Below are 21,088 nucleotides of genomic sequence, written 5' to 3'. Positions count from 1 at the left end.
TGATCACAGTGAATGGCGGAGATGACTCGAAGGGCCGAATGGCCTACTCCTGCACCTATTGTCTATTGTCAAAGAAGCGGGAGATTGTGAGTGTTTGATATTTGGCACGGACTCAGTGAGCCGAAGGATTTGTTTACTGCCTGAAGCAGTTCAGTTCAGTTCAGTTCAGTTTATTATCATGTGTATCGAGGTACAGTGGAAAGCCTTTGTTGCATGCTAACCAGTCAGCAGAAAGACAAGACATGATTGCAAACAAGCCATTTACAGCGTATCAATACATGCTAAGGGAATAACGTTTAGCGTAAGGTAAAGCCAGCAAAGACTGATCAAGGATAGTCTGATGGTCACCAAAGAGGTAGATAGTAGTTCAGCATTGCTCTCTGGTTGTGATAGGATGGTACAGTTACCTGACAACAACTGGGAAATTACCTGCCCTTATTTACTAAATTACAAACGTCGATCCAATTTTGGAAAACACTACCGATGTCCTTAATAGGCAGAATAAATGCCATTAAAATGATTTTTCTTCCACAAATACCGTATTTATTCCAATCAATACCTACATACATACCTAAAAACTTGTTTTTACAAATTGACTCATACATTACAAATTTCATATGGGACTATAAATCCCATAGAATTCAAAGAAGACATTTATGTAAACCTAAAGAATACGGTGGACTCACACTTCCCACTTTTATGTACTACCATTGGGCAATGAACATTAAAAATATAATGTACTGGTTGGACAGTTCAACACAACAGGCAGAATGGACAATAATGGAGAAGGAGGATTGCACTCCTTTTAACATAGGAGCGATCCTTTTCTCCCCAATAAAACCGAAGAACACAATATATAAGAGAAACCCGATGATTCACAGCACAATACGAATTTGGAGACAAATAAAATCCTCTCTTAAATGAAGAAATCTTTCGCTTCTCTCACCGATAGCTAACAACCCGGCGTTTAAGCCATCGACTATTGACAAAATGTTTACCCTCTGGGAACGATTAGGAATTAAGACTTGGGAAGATTTTATGAAGAGGGAAAATGTTTATCATTCCAAGACTTACAACTTCAATACAATTTGGAAAATAACCAATATTTTAGATAATTACAAACCCGAGATTATTTGAAAACACACTCACAAGATTATCAAAATTTGAAGATGGACCTTCTAGAGCAAGGCATGAATAGACAGGTAGAATTGGATCATTCAACATCATATTTTTATAATATTATTTTAAATATTTTAAATATTCTCGCCCTGTGAGAAGTGCGGAGTGCCAGTGATTACGAGAGATACCGGCAACATAGTGATCTTTGAAAGTGGAGTTGGAGGTCCGGTCAATGTCCGGATGAATGAATGAGTGAATGAATGAGTGAATGAATGAGTGAATGAATGAATGAGTGAATGAATGAGTGAATGAATGAATGAATGAGTGAATGAATGAATGAATGAATGAATGAATGAATGAATGGAGTGAATGAGTGAATGAGTGAATGAATGAATGAATGAATGAATGAATGAATGAATGAATGAATGAATGAATGAATGAAGAAGCTGCCAGAGGTAACTGTAGGGATGGTTACAATTACAGTATTTAAAAGACATTTGACCAGGTTCATGGATAGGAGAAGCTTAGAAGGATTTGGGCCAAAGGCGGGCAGATGGGACTAGCTGCTTTCGACATCTTGGTGGACATAGATATGGGACCGAAGGGTCTGTTTCCGTGCTGTTTGACACTTTGACTCTCCAATCTCCACCCCCAAATCTCACCTGACAAACACCATGGCCAAGAGTGCTGAACGCACTCAGGACTGCAATGGGACCTTTGGTATAGAGAGTAAGGTAACGTGCCTCAACGACAATCAACCAGTGGCACTAACATCCGTGGTGATGAAGTGCTTTGGGAGGTTGGTAATGGCGCATATCAACTCCCACCTCAACAAGAAACTTGACCCATTACAGTTTGTCTACCACCACAACTGGTCAACGGAGGATGCAATCTCACTGGTTCTCCACTCTGCACTTGACCATTTGGACAATAAAAACACAAATGTCAGGATGTTGTTGGTAGATTACAGTGCGGCGTTCAATACCATCATCCCCTCCAAGCTTGTTATGCATTCCGTGCCCGGGTGCGGATGGAAAGGGAATACGCCCTGTCTACGGGCACCCTGAGGGAGTTCCGCGACCGCTGGGCACCGAGGGGGGTTGAATGTATCCTTGACAAGGATTGTAATATAGTTATTTAGCAGTTGATTAGCATATTTGTTGATCTTGTATTATGGTGGTGTTTTGTTTTACTGTAGTGTCAATACTATTTTAATATTTGAATAAATATTTTTGATTTATAATAAAAAAATAAAAATTAAAAAAAAGCTTGTTATGCATTGGTCCCTCTATGCAGGGATTCTCCCCTTCTACATTGGGGACCTGGGGTGGAGGGTATTGCACCGAGGTGTTCCCTGCAACCTGTTTCTCCCGTGGTACAAAGACTCGCCGGCCGCCTGCTACTTTTGCGGGCTGGAAGAGTTTGTGTACCACGTGTACATGGAGTGTGTGAGGCAGCAGCCACTGTTTGAATACCTAAAGGGGCTGCTCCTTGCCTTCTGGCTGCATGTATCACCCACCATCCTCATCTTTGGACACCCTGTGCGTAGGGAAGAGGGTAGGGCTGAAGATGTCCTGGTTGGGTTGCTCCTGGGCCTGACCAAGCTGGCCATCCACGAGTCACGGCGCCAGGCGGTGGAGGGCTTTACAAATGCGCTGCTATTACATCTTTAAGAATCGACTCAAGCAACTTCCCCACTACCGATGTAAGGCTAACTGTTCTATAATTCCCCGCTTTCTCTCTCCCTCCATGAGTACTCTGGGATGCAAACCATCAGGCCCAGGGGTTTTATCTGACTTCAATCCCAACAGTTTACCTAACACCATTTCCTGACTAATGTGGATTCCCTTCAGTTCTTCCCTCCCACTACATCCTCGGTCCCCTAGTATTTCTGGGAGATTGTTTGTGTCTTCCTTAGTGAAGACAGAACCAAAGTACTTACCAAACCAAACCAAACCCAAAGTACTGGTCTAACATTTCTTTGTTTCCATTATAAATTCACCTTTTTCTGACTGTAAATGATCTACATTTGTCTACACTAATCTTTTCCTCTTCACTTATCTAGTCTGCACCAACCAGCGATGCCCGCACATTAACATTACCCTACACACACATGAGAGCCATTGTTACATTTATACCAAGCTAATTAACCTACAAACCTGTACATCTTTGAAATGTGGGAAGAAACTGGAGCACCCGGAGCAAACCCATTCGGACACGGAGAGAATGTACAATTTATGATTGAACCTGGGTCTCTGGCATGGTCTCTACCCACTGCGCCGCAGTGCCGCCCAGGATCTCTCCGTTCTGTTATTTCTGATATAAGTTTATAATCTACTGATCAATTTTAAAAATACATTTAGGTATTTGTTTGTGGGTGTGGATATTGAGGGAAAAACAGGCAATTACAGTGTCATTTCTGGATTCAAAATAGGTTCAGGACAATCTCCTTCTCTCAAGGATATTAGTGAGCAGGTGGATAGTTATGTTCAGTAGAAACAAAGAACTGCAAGTGCTGCTTTATACCAAAGATAGATACAAAGTGCTAGAGTCACTCAGCGGGTCAGGCAGCCTGTCTGGAGAAAAGGGATGGGTGATGTTTCGGGTCGGAAACCATCTTCACTCAATCTGAAAAGAATTACGTTCAGTCTGATCATTACTATTCAGTCTGGCATTTTTTTTAAATGACAATTTATTTAATTTCTTGAATTGAACTTCTCCATCTGCTAGGTTGTGATTTGAAACTCATGTCGTTGATTTAATCCTCTGGAACACTAGCTTCCAGTCCAGTAACTTATCTGGAAGAAGACAATATGAGTGTGTGAGTGTGTGAGTGAGTGAGTGAGTGAGTGAGTGAGTGAGTGAGTGAGTGAGTGAGTGAGTGAGTGAGTGAGTGAGTGAGTGAGTGAGTGAGTGAGTGTGTGAGTGAGTGTGTGAGTGCGAGTGTGTGAGTGAGTGAGTGAGTGAGTGAGTGAGTGTGTGAGTGAGTGAGTGAGTGAGTGAGTGAGTGTGTGAGTGAGTGTGTGAGTGCGAGTGTGTGAGTGAGTGAGTGTGTGAGTGAGTGAGTGTGTGAGTGAGTATGTGAGTGTGTGAGTGAGTGTGTGAGTGTGTGAGTGAGTGTGAGTGTGTGAGTGAGTGTGTGAGTGTGTGAGTGAGTGTGAGTGAGTGAGTGAGTGTGTGAGTGAGTGAGTGAGTGTGTGAGTGTGTGAGTGAGTGAGTGAGTGAGTGAGTGTGTGAGTGAGTGAGTGAGTGTGTGAGTGAGTGTGTGAGTGTGTGAGTGAGTGTGTGAGTGAGTGAGTGTGTGAGTGAGTGAGTGAGTGAGTGTGTGTGTGAGTCAGTGAGCAGGCCCGTACGAAGCTTTCCAAAAAGGGGGGTGGCATGACAGGATTAAAAAAAAGTAATGTGAAATAATGTGTGCGCTGCGCACATCACGAGCGCGAAGCGTGAAGTCCCTCGATGCCAGGCCCTCAAGCGGGCCCTGGAAGTTCTGGGGTTATAGATGCTCTCTGATGCATTCTGAGCCTTATTTTGGAGCATTTTTGCACCAAATTTATGACCAGAATTTCAGTAATTAACAGTAATCTGAGAGGTAGCTTTTTCACACAAAGGGTGCTGGGTGTATGGAACGAGCTGCAGAGGAGGCAGTTAAGGCTGGGACTATCCTAATGTTTAAGAGACATTTGGACACGTTTAGATGGATATGGACCAAACGCGTGTGAGTGGGACTAGTTTAGATGGGACATTGTGGGCGGTGTGGGCAAGATGGGCTGAAGGGCCTGTTTCCACACTGCATCATTCTATGACTAAAAAGTTAAGAAGAAAAATGCATGTAGATAAGTAGAGCAGATTTGAAAGAGGAGTGAAATGTAAAGGCAGAGAGAGGTTTATGGGTGGAAAGGAACATAGGACAGGAGGGGGCAGAGTCGGCTTGGGCAGATGGGTGAAGGGAAAATAGACACAAAGTGCTGGAGTAACTCAGTGGGTCAGGCAGCATCTGCGGAGAATATGAATAGGCGACGTTTCACAGAATGTTGGAATAACTCAGCGGGTCAGGCAGCATCTCTGGAGAACATGGATAGAAGACATGTCACAGAGTGCTGGAGTAACTCAGTGAGTCAGGCAGCATCTCTGGAAAAAAGGTATAGATTGTATTTCGGATCAAGACCGTTTTTCAGTAATATGTGAGTGTGAATATTCCTGATGTGACATGCATAGACATTCCTGAATGTTACCCAAACCATCGCTACTTTGTTACAGTGCTTGCCCTCTCCTATAACGTGTCTACTGCCTTGGGTGATGCAGGACAGGACACAAGCTTTGGGACACGGTGTGAAGCTGTTGCCGTCTGTCCCAGCCTGGTAAAAACCTGGATGGAGTGGATTTGGAGAGGATGTTTCCACTAGTGGGAGAGTCTAGGACCAGTGGCCACAGCCTCAGAATTAAAAGACATTCCCTTAGGAAGGAGATGAGCAGGAATTTCTTAAGTCAGAGGGTGGTGAACTGTGGAATTCATTGCCACAGATAGTTGTGCTGGTCAAGTTAATGGACATTTTTCAGGAGGAGATTGATAGATTCTTGATTGATACGGGTGTCAGAGGTAATGGGGAGAAGGCAGGAGAATGGGTTTGAGAGGGAAAGATAGGGTCATAGAGTGATACAGTGTGGAAACAGGCCCTTCGGCCCAGCATGTCTCATCTGCACTAGTCCCACCTGCCCACGTTTGATCCATATCCCTCCGAACCTGTCCTATCCATGTACCTGTCTAACTGTTTCTTAAATGTTGCGATAGTCCCCGCCTCAACTACCTCCTCTGGCAGATTGTTCCATACACCTACCACCCTTTGTGTGAAAAACATACTCCACAGATTCCTATTAAATCTTTTGCCCTTCCCCTTAAACGTATGTCCTCTGCTCCTCGATTCACTTACTCTGGGCAAAAGACTCAACCATATATATTCAAATCATGATTTTATACACCTCTATTAGATCATCCCTCATCCTCCTGTGCTCCATGAAATAGAGTCCCTGCCTACTCAACCTCTCCCAATAGCTCTGGCCCTCTAGTCCTGGCAACATCCTCATAAATCTTCATTGTACCCTTTCCAGTTTGATGACATCTTTCCTATAACATGGTGCCCAGAACTGAAAACAATACTCTGAATGCGGCCTCACCAACTTCTTATGCAACTGCAACATGACCTCCCAACCTCTATACTCAGCCTGACCCGCTGAGTTACTCCAGCACTCTGTGAAACGTCACAGAACAGGGCAAGATTAGCAAGTTTGCTGATGATACAGAAGTGAGTGCCTTTGCATATAGTGAAGATGGTTGTGAAAGATTGTAGCAGGATCTGGATCAATTAGCCAGGTGGGCAGAGGAATGGTTGATGGTTGAATGGTTCCTTGAAGGTTGTGTCGCAGGTATATCAGGTGGTCAAAACGTATTTTGGCACTGGCCTTCATCAGTCAGAGTATTGAGTATAGAAGTTGGGAGGTCATGTTGCAGTTGTATAAGACGTTGGTGAGACCGCATTTATAATATTGTGTTCAGTTCTGGGCACCATGTTATAGGAAAGATGTCAAACTGAAAAGAGTACAAAGATCCCCATCCTGGTTCAGTCCAATCAGGGTTGTGTTGTCCGCAAACTTGAGAAGCTTGACAGAGGTGTCTGTGGATGTGCAGTCATTGGTGTGGCAAGAGTAGAGGAGAGGGGAGAGTACGCATCTTGCGGTGCTCCTATGCTGAACGTTTGCGGGTCTGAGATATGCTTTCCTGTCTCACATGCTGCTTCCTGTCTGTCAGAAAGCTGGTGATCCACCGACAGAGGGGTTCAGGCATAGTCAACTCAGAAGGTTTGGAGCGTAGCAGCTCTGGCACAATGGTGTTGAATGGAGAGCTAAAATCAACAAAACAAAATCCTCGCATAGGTCCCCGGCGGTCTAGGTGCTGGAGGATGAAGTGCAGGCTGCGTCATCCACAGATCTATTGACCCAATATGCAAACTGCAGAGGGTCCAGCAGAGGGATTGTGATATTTTTCAGCTTGGCCAGCACAAGCCTTTCAACGGTCTTCATGACAACAGAGGTCAGTGCGACAAGCCTGTAGTCTTTAAGACCAGTAATCCTTACCTTTTTGGGTACAGGGACAATAGTGGTGACTTTGAAGCAGGCATCTCTGCAGGTACTGGTTAAAAATGAGTAATTGGGTGTGATAGAAACATAGAAACATAGAAAATAGGTGCAGGAGTAGGCCATTCGGCCCTTCGAGCCTGCACCGCCATTCAATATGATCATGGCTGATCATCCAACTCAGTATCCTGTACCTGCCTTCTCTCCATACCCCCTGATCCCTTTAGCCACAAGGGCCACATCTAACTCCCTCTTAAATATAGCCAATGAACTGGCCTCAACTACCTTCTGCGGGAGAGAATTCCAGAGATTCACCACTCCCTGTGTGAAAAAAGTTTTCCTCATCTCGGTCCTAAAAGATTTCCCCTTCATCCTTAAACTGTGACCCCTTGTTCTGGACTTCCCCAACATCGGGAACAATCTTCCTGCATCTAGCCTGTCCAACCCCTTAAGAATTTTGTAAGTTTCTATAAGATCCCCCCTCAATCTTTTAAATTCTAGCGAGTACAAACCGAGTCTATCCAGTCTTTCTTCATATGAAAGTCCTGACATCCCAGAAATCAGTCTGGTGAACCTCCTCTGTACTCCCTCTATGGCAAGAATGTCTTTCCTCAGATTAGGAGACCAAAACTGTACCCAATTCTCCAGGTGTGGTCTCACCAAGACCCTGTACAACTGCAGTAGAACCTCCCTGCTCCTATACTCAAATCCTTTTGCTATGAATGCTAACATACCATTCGCTTTCTTCACTGCCTGCTGCACCTGCATGCCTACTTTCAATGACTGGTGTACCATGACACCCAGGTCTCGTTGCATCTCCCCCTTTCCTAATCGGCCACCATTCAGATAATATTCTACTTTCCTGTTTTTGCCACCAAAGTGGATAACCTCACATTTATCCACATTATACTGCATCTGCCATGCATTTGCCCACTCACCCAGCCTATCCAAGTCACCTTGCAGCCTCCTAGCATCCTCCTCACTACTAACACTGCCCCCCAGCTTCGTGTCATCCGCAAACTTGGAGATATTGCATTCAATTCCCTCGTCCAAATCATTGATATATATTGTAAATAGCTGGGGTCCCAGCACCGAGCCTTGCGGTCCCCCACTAGTCACTGCCTGCCATTGTGAAAAGGACCCGTTTGCTCCTACTCTTTACTTCCTGTCTGCCAGCCAGTTCTCTATCCACATCAATACTGAACCCCCAATACTGTGTGCTTTAAGTTTGTATACTAATCTCTTATGTGGGACCTTGTCGAAAGCCTTCTGAAAGTCCAGATTCTAACACATCCACTGGTTCGCACTTATCCACTCTACTAGTTACATCCTCGAAAAATTCTATAAGATTCGTCAGACATGATTTACCCTTCATAAATCAATGCTGACTTTGTCCAATGATTTCACCACTTTCCAAATGTGCTGCTATCCCATCTTTAATAACTGATTCTAGCAGTTTCCCCACTACCGACGTTAGACTAACTGGTCTGTAATTCCCCATTTTCTCACTCCCTCCCTTTTTAAAAAGTGGGGTTATATTAGCTACCCTCCAATCCTCAGGAACTACTCCAGAATATAAAGAGTTTTGAAAAATTATCACTAATGCATCCACTATTTCTGGGGCTACTTCCTTAAGTGCTCTGGGGCGCAGCCTATCTGGCCCTGGGGATTTATCGGCCTTTAATCCATTCAATTTACCTAACACCACTTCCCGGCTAACCTGGATTTCACTCAGTTCCTCCATCTCATTTGACCCCCGGCCCCCTGCTATTTCCGGCAGATTATTTATGTCTTCCTTAGTGAAGACAGAACCAAAGTAGTTATTCAATTGGTCTGCCATGTCCTTGTTCCCCATGATCAATTCACCCGTTTCTGACTGCAAGGGACCTACATTTGTTTTAACTAATCTTTTTCTCTTCACATATCTATAAAAGCTTTTGCAGTCAGTTTTTATGTTCCCTGCCAGTTTTCTTTCATAATCTATTTTCCCTTTCCTAATTAAGCCCTTTGTCCTCCTCTGCTGGTCTCTGAATTTCTCCCAGTCCCCTGGTAGGCTGCTATTTCTGGCTAAATTGTACGCTTCATCTTTTGTTTTGATACTATCCCTGATTTCCCTTGTTATCCACGGATGCACTACCTTCCCTGATTTATTTTTTTGCCAAACTGGGATGAACAATTGTTGTAGTTCATCCATGCAGTCTTTAAATGCCTTCCATTGCATATCCACCGTCAACCCATTAAGAATCAATCACCAGTCTATCTTGGCCTGTTGGTTGGGGTGGGAAAGGGTCCACTCTTTTTATACTGGACTCTTGCCTTAAGTAGGTGTGAAGTGATGAATGGGAAGGAGAGGGTGCAGGGTCCATTCTTTGCAGACTGGGGTCTGGATGTGTTTGTTGGGAGGGGGTACCAGGGTTACGTTTCTGATTTTCAAACCTGCAGTAAAACTCATTTAGGTTGTTCGTCAGCTGACGATTGTTCAAAGAGCGGGGGGCTTTTCTCTTATAGCTGGTGATTTCTTGCATGCCCTTCCAAACTGAAGAAGTCACTAGCTGAGAACTTGCTCCTCAACTTCTCAGAGTACCTTTCCTTGGCAGCTCTGATTCCTCCTCTCAGCTCTTTATTGATTAGGCTATCTTTTAACTCTTTAACGATTAGGCTATTGGCTTGATGCATATTTGCCCCCATCCCCCCCCCCCCCCGATCTCGAAATGGCGATGTTGCATCTGTCTATAATGATCCCATTAAAATGTACATTTATGTCACAAACTATGGAATTCATATTTTCAGTATTGTTATCAAGGGAAAGAAAGCGGTTCGAATTGTTTGACATTATTTGATATTGTTTAAAATTATTCATATGGAGGAGAAAATATAATAGCTCTAAAACCTACCTTAATTTTGCAGTCTCACTAAAGATAATCCCACTTTCCCTCTTCCCTCCCCATCTCTCTCCTCTCCCTTCCCCTCCCTCTAACCCCATCCCACATCCCCTCCCCCTCTTTCTGGCGGGGGGAGCCGAAGATGAAGGTGGCGCGGGCCCAGCATGCGGGGGGCGATAAAGGTGGCGTTGCCCAGCGGGGGTGGTGTGGGCTCAGAGGGGGTAGTGTGGGCCCAGCGGGGGTGGCGTGGGCCCAGCGGGGGTGGCGTGGGCCCAGCGAGGGTGGCGTGGGACCCGCGTGGGTGGCGTGGGCCCAACGGGGGTGGCTTGGGCCCAGCGGGTGTGGCGTGGGCCCAGCGGTGGTGGCGTGGGCCCAGTGTGGGTGGCGTGGGCCAGCAGTGGTGGCATGGGCCCAGTGTGGTGGCGTGGGCCCAGTTGGGGTGGCGTGGGCCAGCGGGTGTGGCGTGGGGGGAAGATGGCTTGGCTGGCCGGTGGTGAGGCTTCGATGCCGCGGATGGAAGCGCTGGACCGGGCGGGCAGACACTGCACTCCGCACACCCCCCCCCCCCCCCGGGCCCGGAGAAATGGGCAAAAAAACAGCATCTGCTGTTCCTTCCTACACAGTTAGATGGTTACATGGATAGAGCAGGTTTGGAGGGATATGGGGGGGAAGTGTGGGCAGGTGGGACTAGTATAGTTGGGACATGTTGGGCAGTGTGGGCAAGTTGGGGTGAAGGGCCTGTTTCCGTGCTGTATTACCCTATGACTCTATGACTCTCTCCCATGAGAGTTCTGCACCATCCTCTCTCTCTGTGATTTCTCCTGCTCTCCGTCTCTATTTTTGCATTCCTTTCTTTCCTTTCTTCTATATCTCTCTATGTCACCATCTATACCTCTCCTTTCCATCTCCCCTAATTCTCAGCCTGAAGAAGGGTCTCGACCTGAAACCTCATCCATTCCTTCTCTCCAGAGATGCAGCCTGACCCGCTGAGTTACTCCAGCATAATTTGTCTATCTCCGGGATTGGACGGTTGGGATGCACTGACTGGAATCATTAAATGAAACCAACACTGACTGGGGATTAGATGCAGCAACATTCTCCACACAGACCATCTCCCAAGATATCTACACTCATTCCTCAACTCACTGTGATATGGGTTTGATGCCAACATTCATTACCAGGGATAAAGAATCGTTTAAAGGTTCAAATGGAAATCGGAATAAATATGACTAAATATGACACAGAAGGCCGTGGAGGCCGTCATTTGATATTGTTTAAGGCAGGGAAAGATAGATTCTTGATTAGTACGGTTGTCAGGGGTTATGGGGAGAAGGGGTGGGGGGGGGGGGGGGGTGGTAAAACAATCAGATTAATGTGGCGGAGAGCTTAGTATAGTTTGATTTAGTTTAGATATACATCATGGAAACTGGCCCTTCAGCCCACATATACATCATGGAAACAGGCCCTTCAGCCCACATATACATCATGGAAACAGGCCCTTCAGCCCACATATACATCATGGAAACAGGCCCTTCAGCCCACCATTGAAGTGAAAGGTTTCAACTGTTTGAAATTCGAGCATAAGTGTATGACTTCCCAGTGCCAACACCCTGCTTTCCAACTGTCCCCTCGATAGCTGCCAAACGTTCAACAAGCAAGGCTGGCTATGATTTCATGAAGTCCCTCCGCAGATTTGAAGAACCCAAGTACTTACACTTGGTGGACGCAAAAAGCTGGACTAACTAATCCAGAACAAGGGGTCACAGTTTAAAGATAAGGGGGAAGTCTTTTAGGACCGAGATAGAAAAACAATTTTCACACAGAGAGGGGTGAATCTGTGGAATTCTCTGCCACAGAAGGTAGTTGAGGGCAGTTCATTGGCCATATTTAAGAGGGAGTTAGATGTGGCTAAAGGGATCAGGGGATATGGAGAGAAGGCAGGTACAGGATACTGAGTTGGATGATCAGCCATGATCATATTGAATGGCGGTGCAGGCTCGAAGGGCCGAATGGCCTACTCCTGCACCTATTTTCTATGTTTCTATGTTTCTACGGCAGCATCTCTGGAGAGAAGGAACGGGTGAGGTTTCGGGTCAAGACCCTTTTTCAGACTGAGAGTCAGGGAAAAGGGAAACGAGATATATATAGACGGTGATGTAGAGAGAGATATAGTGTAGGAAGGAACTGCAGATGCTGGTTTAAACTGAAGATAGACACAAACAGCTGGAGTAACTCAGCGGGATAAGGCAGCGCCTCTGGAGAGAAGGAATGGGTGATGTTTCGGGTCAAGACCCTTCTTCAGATTTATACACTTGACACACTGTTACACTTATACACAGAAAAAAACCACTTGCTCCTTGATGTGACCATTTAAACGGACCACTCGTGCCCACTGATGCTGGTTTAGTTTAGTTTAGTTACAGCGTGGAAACAGGCTCTTCGGCCTACCGAGTCTGCACCGACCAGCGATCGCCGCACACTAACACTGTCCGACACACACTAGGGACAATTTAAAAAAGACATTTATACTAAGCCAATTAACCTATAAACTGCACGTCTTTGGAGTGAGTGAGGAAACTGAAGATCTCGGAGAAAACCCACGCATGTCACGGGGAGAACGTACAAACTCCGCACAGACAGCACCCAGGATCAAACACGGGTCTCTGATGCTGTGAGGCAGCATTCCTAGTAATCCCATGTTCTCCACGCGGGCGTTATCATTTTCATATCAAAGAGTACACATTGTATTCATCGGCAAGCATACACACACTGCTGGATTTCCAATGCAAGGAACGTCATTGCTTTGCGGGTTCAACTAGTTAGACTGAGGACCATGTGTTCACGTTAAGAGTTAGTTGTTGTTCAGTTCAATTTATTTCAGTTTAGTTTATTGTCACGTGTATCGAGGTACAGTGAAATACGTTTGTAGCGTGCTATCCAGTCAGCTGAAAGACAATACAGGATTACAATCGAGCTGTTTACAGTGTATAGATACATGATAAGGGAATAATGTTTAGTGCAAGGTAAAGTCTGATCAAGGATAGTCCGAGGACCACCAAAGAGGTAGATAATAGTTCAGCACTGCTCTCTGGTTGTGGGAGGATACATAGATACATAAACAATAGGTACAGCAGCAGGCCATTCGGCCCTTCGAGCCAGACCGCCATTCAATGTGATCAGGGTATCATCCACAACCAGTACCCCATTCCTGCCCTCTCCCCATATCCCTTGATTCCGCTAGCTCTAAGAATGCCCAGTGAAAGGGCCTGCATTCACTTCTGAGGCAGAGAATTCCACAAATTCACAACTCTCTGGATGAAAACGTTTTTCCTCATCTCACTTCTAAATGGCCTACCCCTTATTCTTAAACTGTGGCCCCTGGTTTTGAACTCCCCCAACATCGGGAACATATTTCCTGCATCTAGCGTGTCCAAACCCTTAATAATTTTATGTTTCTGTAAGTGAATACAAGCTCAGTTGCTCCATTCTTTCATCATATAACAGTCCCGTCATCCCAGGAATTAAGCTTGCGAACCTATGCTGCACTCCCTGAATTGCAAGAATGTCCTTCCTCAAATTAGGAGACCAAAACTGCACACAATACTCAAGGTGTGGTCTCACCAGAGTGCAGAAGGACATCTTTGCTCCTATATTCAAATCCTCTTGTTATGAAGGCCAACATGCCATTAGCTTTCTTCACTGCCTGCTGTACCTGTATGCTTACTTTCAGTGTCATGCACATAGACACCCAAGTGTTGTTGCACCTCCCCTTTTCCTAATCTGACACCATTCAGATAATAATCTGTCTTCTTGTTCTTGCCACCAAGGTGGATAACCTCACATTTATCCACATTATGCTGCATCTGCCATGCATCTGCCCACTCACCCAACCTGTCCAAGTCACCCTGCATCCTCATAGCATCCTCTTCACTGTTCATGCTGCCACCCATCTTTGTGTCATCTGCAAATTTGCTAATGTTACTTTTAATTCCTTCATCTAAATCAATAATTTATATTGTAAATATCTGCGTTCCCAGCACCAAGCCTTGCGACACCTCACGAGCAAAGATCCTATAGCGGAGCAAGATAGACCACTCCTGCAAAATCCAATGGACTGATGTGTAGTACACAACATAGCCCACTTGTCACTGCCTGCCATTCTGAAAGGGACCCGTTAATCCCTACTCTTTGTTTCCTGTCTGCCAACCAATTTTCTGTCCATGTCAATACCCTAACCCCAATACCATGTGCTCTAATTTTGCAAACTAATCTCCTGTGTGGGATCATATCAAAAGCTTTCTGATAGTCCAGGTACACGACATCCACAGGATGTATTTATTTATTTTATTTATTTAATTCTTTATTTCGAACAGAATAAAAGAATAAAAAGCAAGTGTGAAACAGCATACAAAAAACAAAACAAGAATATTTATAAAGTGTCATAAACAATATCTATAAATAAATGAAATCGTATGTGTCCGAAAAGGAGCAGGAAGAAGCCAAAGCTTATTAATTCCCACCCCTTATTCAACTGCTTATAATGATCTTATACAAATTTAGCAGCTATATGTACACCATATGTACACCAGTAGCTGTATGTACACCAAATTATTTACATTTATACACTAATCAAATATTTACAAAGCCATACAAGAAAGAGAGGAAAAAATAAAAATGAAAAGAAAAAACCCTCATATACTATACAGTATCTTAGTCATATATACAACCCATCACCCTATAATCACCCTTCCCAATACAATCAGTATAACAAATATCCCACTCACAATCACCTATCCTCATCCCAATATCCTTTTAAACAAGTGTTTTTGTACAACTTTTTAAACTGAATTATGCTTGTGCTAAGTTTTATCTCCTGTCACAGACCATTCCACAAATTCACACCACAGATTGCTATGCACATACTTTTAAGAGTTGTTCTGACATTGAGTTTTTTAAATTATGTTCCCCTCTCAAATTATACCCACCCTGTCTTTCCATAAACAGTTTTTGTATATTTCTTGGAAGTAAATTATTTCTTGCTTTGTACATGATTTGCGCAGTCTTAAATTTAACCAGATCGGTGAACTTCAGTGTATGTGACTTTAAGAATAATAAATTGGTATGTTGAAGATATCCAACGTTATTGATAATTCTTATTGCTCTTTTTTGTAATGTGCATAACGGCTGTAAGTTGGTTTTGTAGGTGTTACCCCATATCTCCACACAGTAACTCAGATATGGCAATGTGAGTGTACTATACAGAGTATGGAATAATTTGTGGTCCAGAATGTGTCTTGATTTTCCCAATATTGCTACAGACTTTGCCAGTTTTGCTTTGACGTGGTTTATATGTGGTTTCCAGCAGATTTTGTGGTCTAAGATCACACCAAGAAATGTATTTTCATATACTCTTTCTATACTTATGTTATCTATTTTCAATTGTACTCAGGATGGTTGAGTTGCCTGATAACAGCTGGGAAGAAACTGCCCCTGAAGCTGGAGGCGTGTGTTTTCACACTTCCATACCTTTTGCCTGATGGGAGAATGTTAAATATTTAACACTGGAAGAGAACTAGCTTGTCTCTATCTTCACTGAAGACCCGACTCCAGTGAATACACATCACCAGATTAAATATTAAACATGTAAGTAGGAACCGCAGGTGCTGGTTTACAAGGAAGATATACACAAAGTGCCAGAGCAACTCAGTGGGTCAGGTAGCATCCCTGGAGAGAAGGAACTGGTGACGTTTTGGGTTGAGACCCATCCTCAGACCTGGAGAGTCCCGATCTCGACCCTAATGAAGACTCATAAATTGATGTTCAATAGTGATAAGAACACAATTAGGCCATTCGGCCCATCAAGTCTACTCCGCCATTCAATTGTGGTCGATCCACCTCTCCCTCTCAACCCCATTCTCCTGCCTTCTCCCCATAGCCCTAGATGACCCGAAAAGTCACCTGTTCCTTTTCTCCAGAGATGCTGCCTGACCCGCTGAGTTACTCCACCATTTTGTGTCTATCTTCACCAGTTTAAACCACGGGGCAGGTTAATTTTTCACACGGGCGGCTAGGGGTGGAGATAGAAATAGATGCAATCATGTTTTTTGTAAGAGGCATTTAGTTAGATATGGATTGGAGGAATAATGGATTATGTACAGGCAGTTAGTTTCATAAGTTCTATGAGAAGAATAAGGATATTCGGCCCATCAACTACTCTGCCACTCAATCATGGCTAATCTATCTTTCCCTCTCAATACCCAATCTCCTGCCTTCCCCCCATAACTCCTGACACCCGTGCTAAATATCCATTAACTTGGCCTCCACAGACGTCTGCTGTCATACTATCCAGCACATATACGGTGGGCCGAAGGGCTTGTTCCTGTGCTGTAATATGGTGAATTCTCCATGGATTGTCACCATGTCGTGGTGGAGAAGCTTGTGTGGTCTTGAGATCCTGAGAGCAATGCCGTCTGGAGCTATGCTCCTAGTAGGGCCACCCATGGCGGTAAGGTCGAGGGGGAGGTCTCTGACAAAGAGCAATCCAAACAAGACCACAACGGTGGAACATGCGGAGGATGATGGCTGACCTTAGTGGAGCGTCACAACGGCTGGGAAGGCGGATGAAGGCTGCAGCAGAAAAGGGTCTCCGGTCGTCTTGGACTCCATGCCAATAGATCCTGACCCAGATCTGTCAAGGACCGTGTGGTGGTCGAATGGCCTACTCCTGCACCTATTGTCTATGTTTCTATAGGCTCTATCCCCTCTCCCAATTCCTCCGTCTACGCCGCATGTGCGCTCAAGATGAAGTTGTCCATACCAGGACATCTGAGATGTCCTCATTCTTTAGGGGACAAGGGTTCCCCTCTCCCATCATAGATGAGGCCCTCACTCGTGTCTCCTTGGTACCTTGCAGCTCTGCCCTTTCCCCCCTACCCCTAGTGCTCACCTTTCACCCCATCAGCCGTTGCATACAGTACATAATCCCCCGAAATGTCCCCCTCCTCCAACAGGATCCCACCACTAGCCACATTTTCCCATCTCCACCCCTTTCCGCCTTCCGCAGAGACCATTCCCTCCGCAACTCCCTGGTTAACTCAACCCTTCCCACCCAAAGCACCACCTCTTTAGGTACCTTTCCCTGCAACTGCAGAAGATGCAACACCTGTCCCTATACCTCCTCCCTCGACTCTGTCCAGGGACCCCAACAGTTCTTTCAGGTTAGGCAGAGGTTCACTTGCACCTCCTCCAACCTCATCTACTGTATCTATGTTCAAGATGTAGACTCTTATACATCGGCGAGGCCAAACGTAGATTGAGCCATCATTTCACTGAACACCTTCGTTCAGTCCGCCTGAACTGACCCGATTGCTAAACACTTCAATTCTCCTTCCCATTCCCACACAGACCTTTCTGTCCTCGGTCTCCTCCATTGTCAGAGTGAGGCTGAACACAAATTGGAGGAACAGCATCTCATATTTCACTTGGGCAGCTGACAGCCCAGGGGTATGAATTTGCATTACTCTAACTTCAGGTAGCCCCGGCATTCCCTCTCTCTATCCCTCCCCCACCCAAGTCACACTAGCTTCCCGTTTTCACCTAACAAACAGCTAACTGTTTCCTTTATCTACGTTACTTTTTTGCATATCTTTCACTCATTTGTTCTATATCTCGCAACATCATTGCCAATACCTCATGTTTCCCTTATTCCTAACCAGTCTCTAGAAAGGACCTCGGCCCGAAATGTCACCCAAGTGAGACAGGCCCTTACTCCAGCTTTTTGTGTCTACCGTCTGACCCAATATGCTTCTCTGTCTATCGATTATACCATTTAACTCAAACTAATTATCTAATCCTTGACCAGTTCAATCATCACCCTGAATGGTCTCTGGGTACATTAATTAGAAACTCGGTGGAGCCAGTTTCTTTATTGGCCCCAATGTGGAGACAAGTGTCCAATGTGGAACCAAGTGTGGAAACAGGCCCTTCGGCCCATCGAGACCGTACCGACCAGCAATCACTTATACACTTATTTATTTAGCGAATGCAAAGTCCTTTAGCCAAGCAGTTGCCTCTTGATCTGCTGTATGAAGGGTGACAAGTCCTCCTTTAAGTCTTTGTTGAGGGCATGCTTCAATGATGTGTTGCATTGTTTGCTGCTCTCCACAAACACACCGTGGGGTTAGGCTGCTGCCCCATTTGTGAAGGCTGGCCAAGCAGGGGCCATGTCCAGTCCTGAATCTATTACAGATGACGTCAATAGAGTGTTGGTGGGCGAGGACTTCGATGAGGCGTCGCTTGGCTGCAGAGAGGCCTTCAACATTCAGTTGTAGTATTCGGAGAGCAGGCCCTACTGCTTGGTGCTCTTGAGGCTGGTCGTTGTTGCTGCTTTCGGCTTTGGGATAATGACTAGGATTCTTTGACTTGGCTCTCAGGCGTCTTCTTGTAGTATTTAGTCTGCTGGAAGGATCATTGGCTTCCCCAGGCGAACCTGGGTAGTGACGGGGGGCGCAACGAGAACGCTGATCCATTGCCCCCCTTATGCACTAGTGCTTATACACTAGCACTAACCTACATACTAGTTTAGAGATACAGTGTGGAAACAGACCCTTCGGCCCATCGAGACCGTACCGACCAGCAATCACATACACTAGCACTAACCTACATACTAGTTTAGTTTAGTTTAGTTTAGAGATACAGCGCGGAAACAGGCCCTTCAGCCCACCGAGTCCACGTCGACCAGCGATCCCCGCACATTAACACTATCCTACACACACTAGGGATAATTTACAATTTTACCGATGAACCTACAAACCTGTACACCTTTGAGTGTGGGAGGAAACCGATCACCCGCAGAAAGCCCACGCGGGTCATGGGGAGAAAGTGCAAACTCCGTACAGACAGCACTCGCGGTCAGGATGGAACCTGGGTCTCTGGCGGTGTGAGGCAGCATCTCTACCGCTGCGCCACTGTGCCACATTAAGGTGAATGAAGATGATTATAAGGATGGGATGGATAGAGTGTTGTTAATGGAGAGACTCCGTTGTGGAAACCCCGGCATGTCAAAAGGGCTTAGGAGACTGAAGTGGATCAGCGGTAGAGTTGCTGCCTCACAGCACCAGAGTTCAATCCTGAACTCGGGTGCTGTCTGTATGGAGTTTGCATGTTCTCCCCGTGACACATGTGAGCATTCTCCGGGTGCTCCGGTTTCATCCCACATTCCAAAGACGTACTGGTTTGTAGGGTTAATTGGCTTTGATCAAATTGTAAATTGTCCCTAGTGTGTGTAGGATGGTGTAGTGTGCGAGGTTCGTGAGTGACTATCAAACTGTAGCTACTTTATTAGCAATCACTTGTCAGACAAGGAGAAGAGTCAAACAAGAGACTGGCCTCACGATACAAAGCATGCAGTGCTCACAATACAAAGCATGCTGAGACAAGGCTGGACATTCCCTAATCTTCCCAGATACATACAGAAGCCTGAGACACAGGCTGGACAGGGTTGGTGGAGCCTTGAGTTCATAAGCTCTTCTTTGTGTTTCGCAAACTGGTTTTCCTTAACACTATGGGACACCTGTACCAGGAATGTTTAGCCATTCACTGGAGTAACGTTTGATTCCCACAGAGTGAATGCTGCCCATGTTGAAATACAAGATGGAAGAACAGCTCAGTTCTTCCCACAGTTCCCACAATCCCCCCTTTTGTCCTAACAGGACAATAATACAATGTTAGTCAGTATTATCAGTATCATCATCCAGGGAGATATTCATGAGTTGTAACTTTCGTGAGGGTTACATTTCCGTACATCCCACTATATTTAATTTGAAAAAACAAAGTTAGATATCCATCATAAAACAATTAAATTAATTGACCTTTAATTTAATGAGATCCTTGAGCCTGATGCTGGGAAACTAAATGTTGGATATCTGGTTCGATTTTCGTAATGAACAAGTGAAGGTCTCCTCTCTCAGTGATTTTCAGACAGTTTCTCTGTTTGGTGACAATACAGGGGGAGGGCAACCCCTACAAACCCAATCACCGATAACCGGAGAGAAGATATATGGAGTGACCTACTCCTTCACCCAGTCATATAACATACCTGCAAAGTTACCTTTGCTTGGTGTGTTTAGTTTGATTGAGTTGTTAAGTTTAGTTTAGTTTAGTTTAGTTTACTAAAGTGAACTAAACTGAACTCGCAGAGGATATCTGTACACTGACTGCACGAGTCCGACGTCGACCAGTGATCCCCATACACTACACTACCCGACACGACACTGGGGGGACATTATTTGACATGTTACACCAAGCCAATTAACCCACAAACCTGTACGTCTTGGAGTGTGGGTGAAACTGGAGATCTCGGAGAAAACCCACGCAGGTCACGGGTGAAGTGCAAACTCCGTGCAGACAGCACATGTAGTCAGGATCGAACCCGGGTCTCTGGTGCTGTGAGGCAGCAAATGTACCGCTGCGCCATCGTGCCGCCTTCTATGACTCTACGAGAGGGGAATAACGGGGCTCTGTCTGTCTGTACAATATCTGAAGTAACTCGTGGGTCAGACAGCTTCTCTGGAGAAAAGGTCGAGACCCTTCTCAGACTGAAGGTGAAGGGGAAAAGATTTAATATGAGCTAGCCTCTGGCAGTTCTCACCCTCACCTAGCGAACAGCTAACAATGGCCTGTTTCCTTTATTATCGTTACTCTTTTGCATATACTTTCATTCATTGTTTAATATCTCTCTACGTCAACCGTCGATATCTCTCGTTTCCTTCTCCCCTGACTCTCAGTCTGAAGAACTACTATACACTAAACACATACATACACACATACACATACGACACATAGTTCAGACACTTACCCGCAGTCATGCATTCATATTCTTAAGACACACACCCACACACATACCGCACACACACACCCACACACCCACACACACACACGCCCACACACACACACACCAC

At 45.2% G+C, this 21,088-nt stretch overlaps 1 long non-coding RNA gene across 1 annotated transcript; it reads left to right on the top strand.

The window, feature by feature from the left end:
• The first annotated feature begins 311 nt into the window (after positions 1-311).
• On the top strand, positions 312-15,648 carry LOC116969245. The gene is made up of 3 exons (XR_004410694.1): positions 312-397; positions 1,848-1,853; positions 15,590-15,648. It is a non-coding gene; the product is annotated as an uncharacterized LOC116969245 (long non-coding RNA).
• The last annotated feature ends 5,440 nt before the right edge of the window (positions 15,649-21,088 follow it).

This window comes from Amblyraja radiata, unplaced genomic scaffold, assembly GCF_010909765.2.
Source record: "Amblyraja radiata isolate CabotCenter1 unplaced genomic scaffold, sAmbRad1.1.pri S135, whole genome shotgun sequence".
Classification (NCBI taxonomy): domain Eukaryota; kingdom Metazoa; phylum Chordata; class Chondrichthyes; order Rajiformes; family Rajidae; genus Amblyraja; species Amblyraja radiata.
The sequence above is the reverse complement of the archived record's forward strand: the minus strand, read 5'-3'. Positions and strand labels throughout refer to the sequence as shown.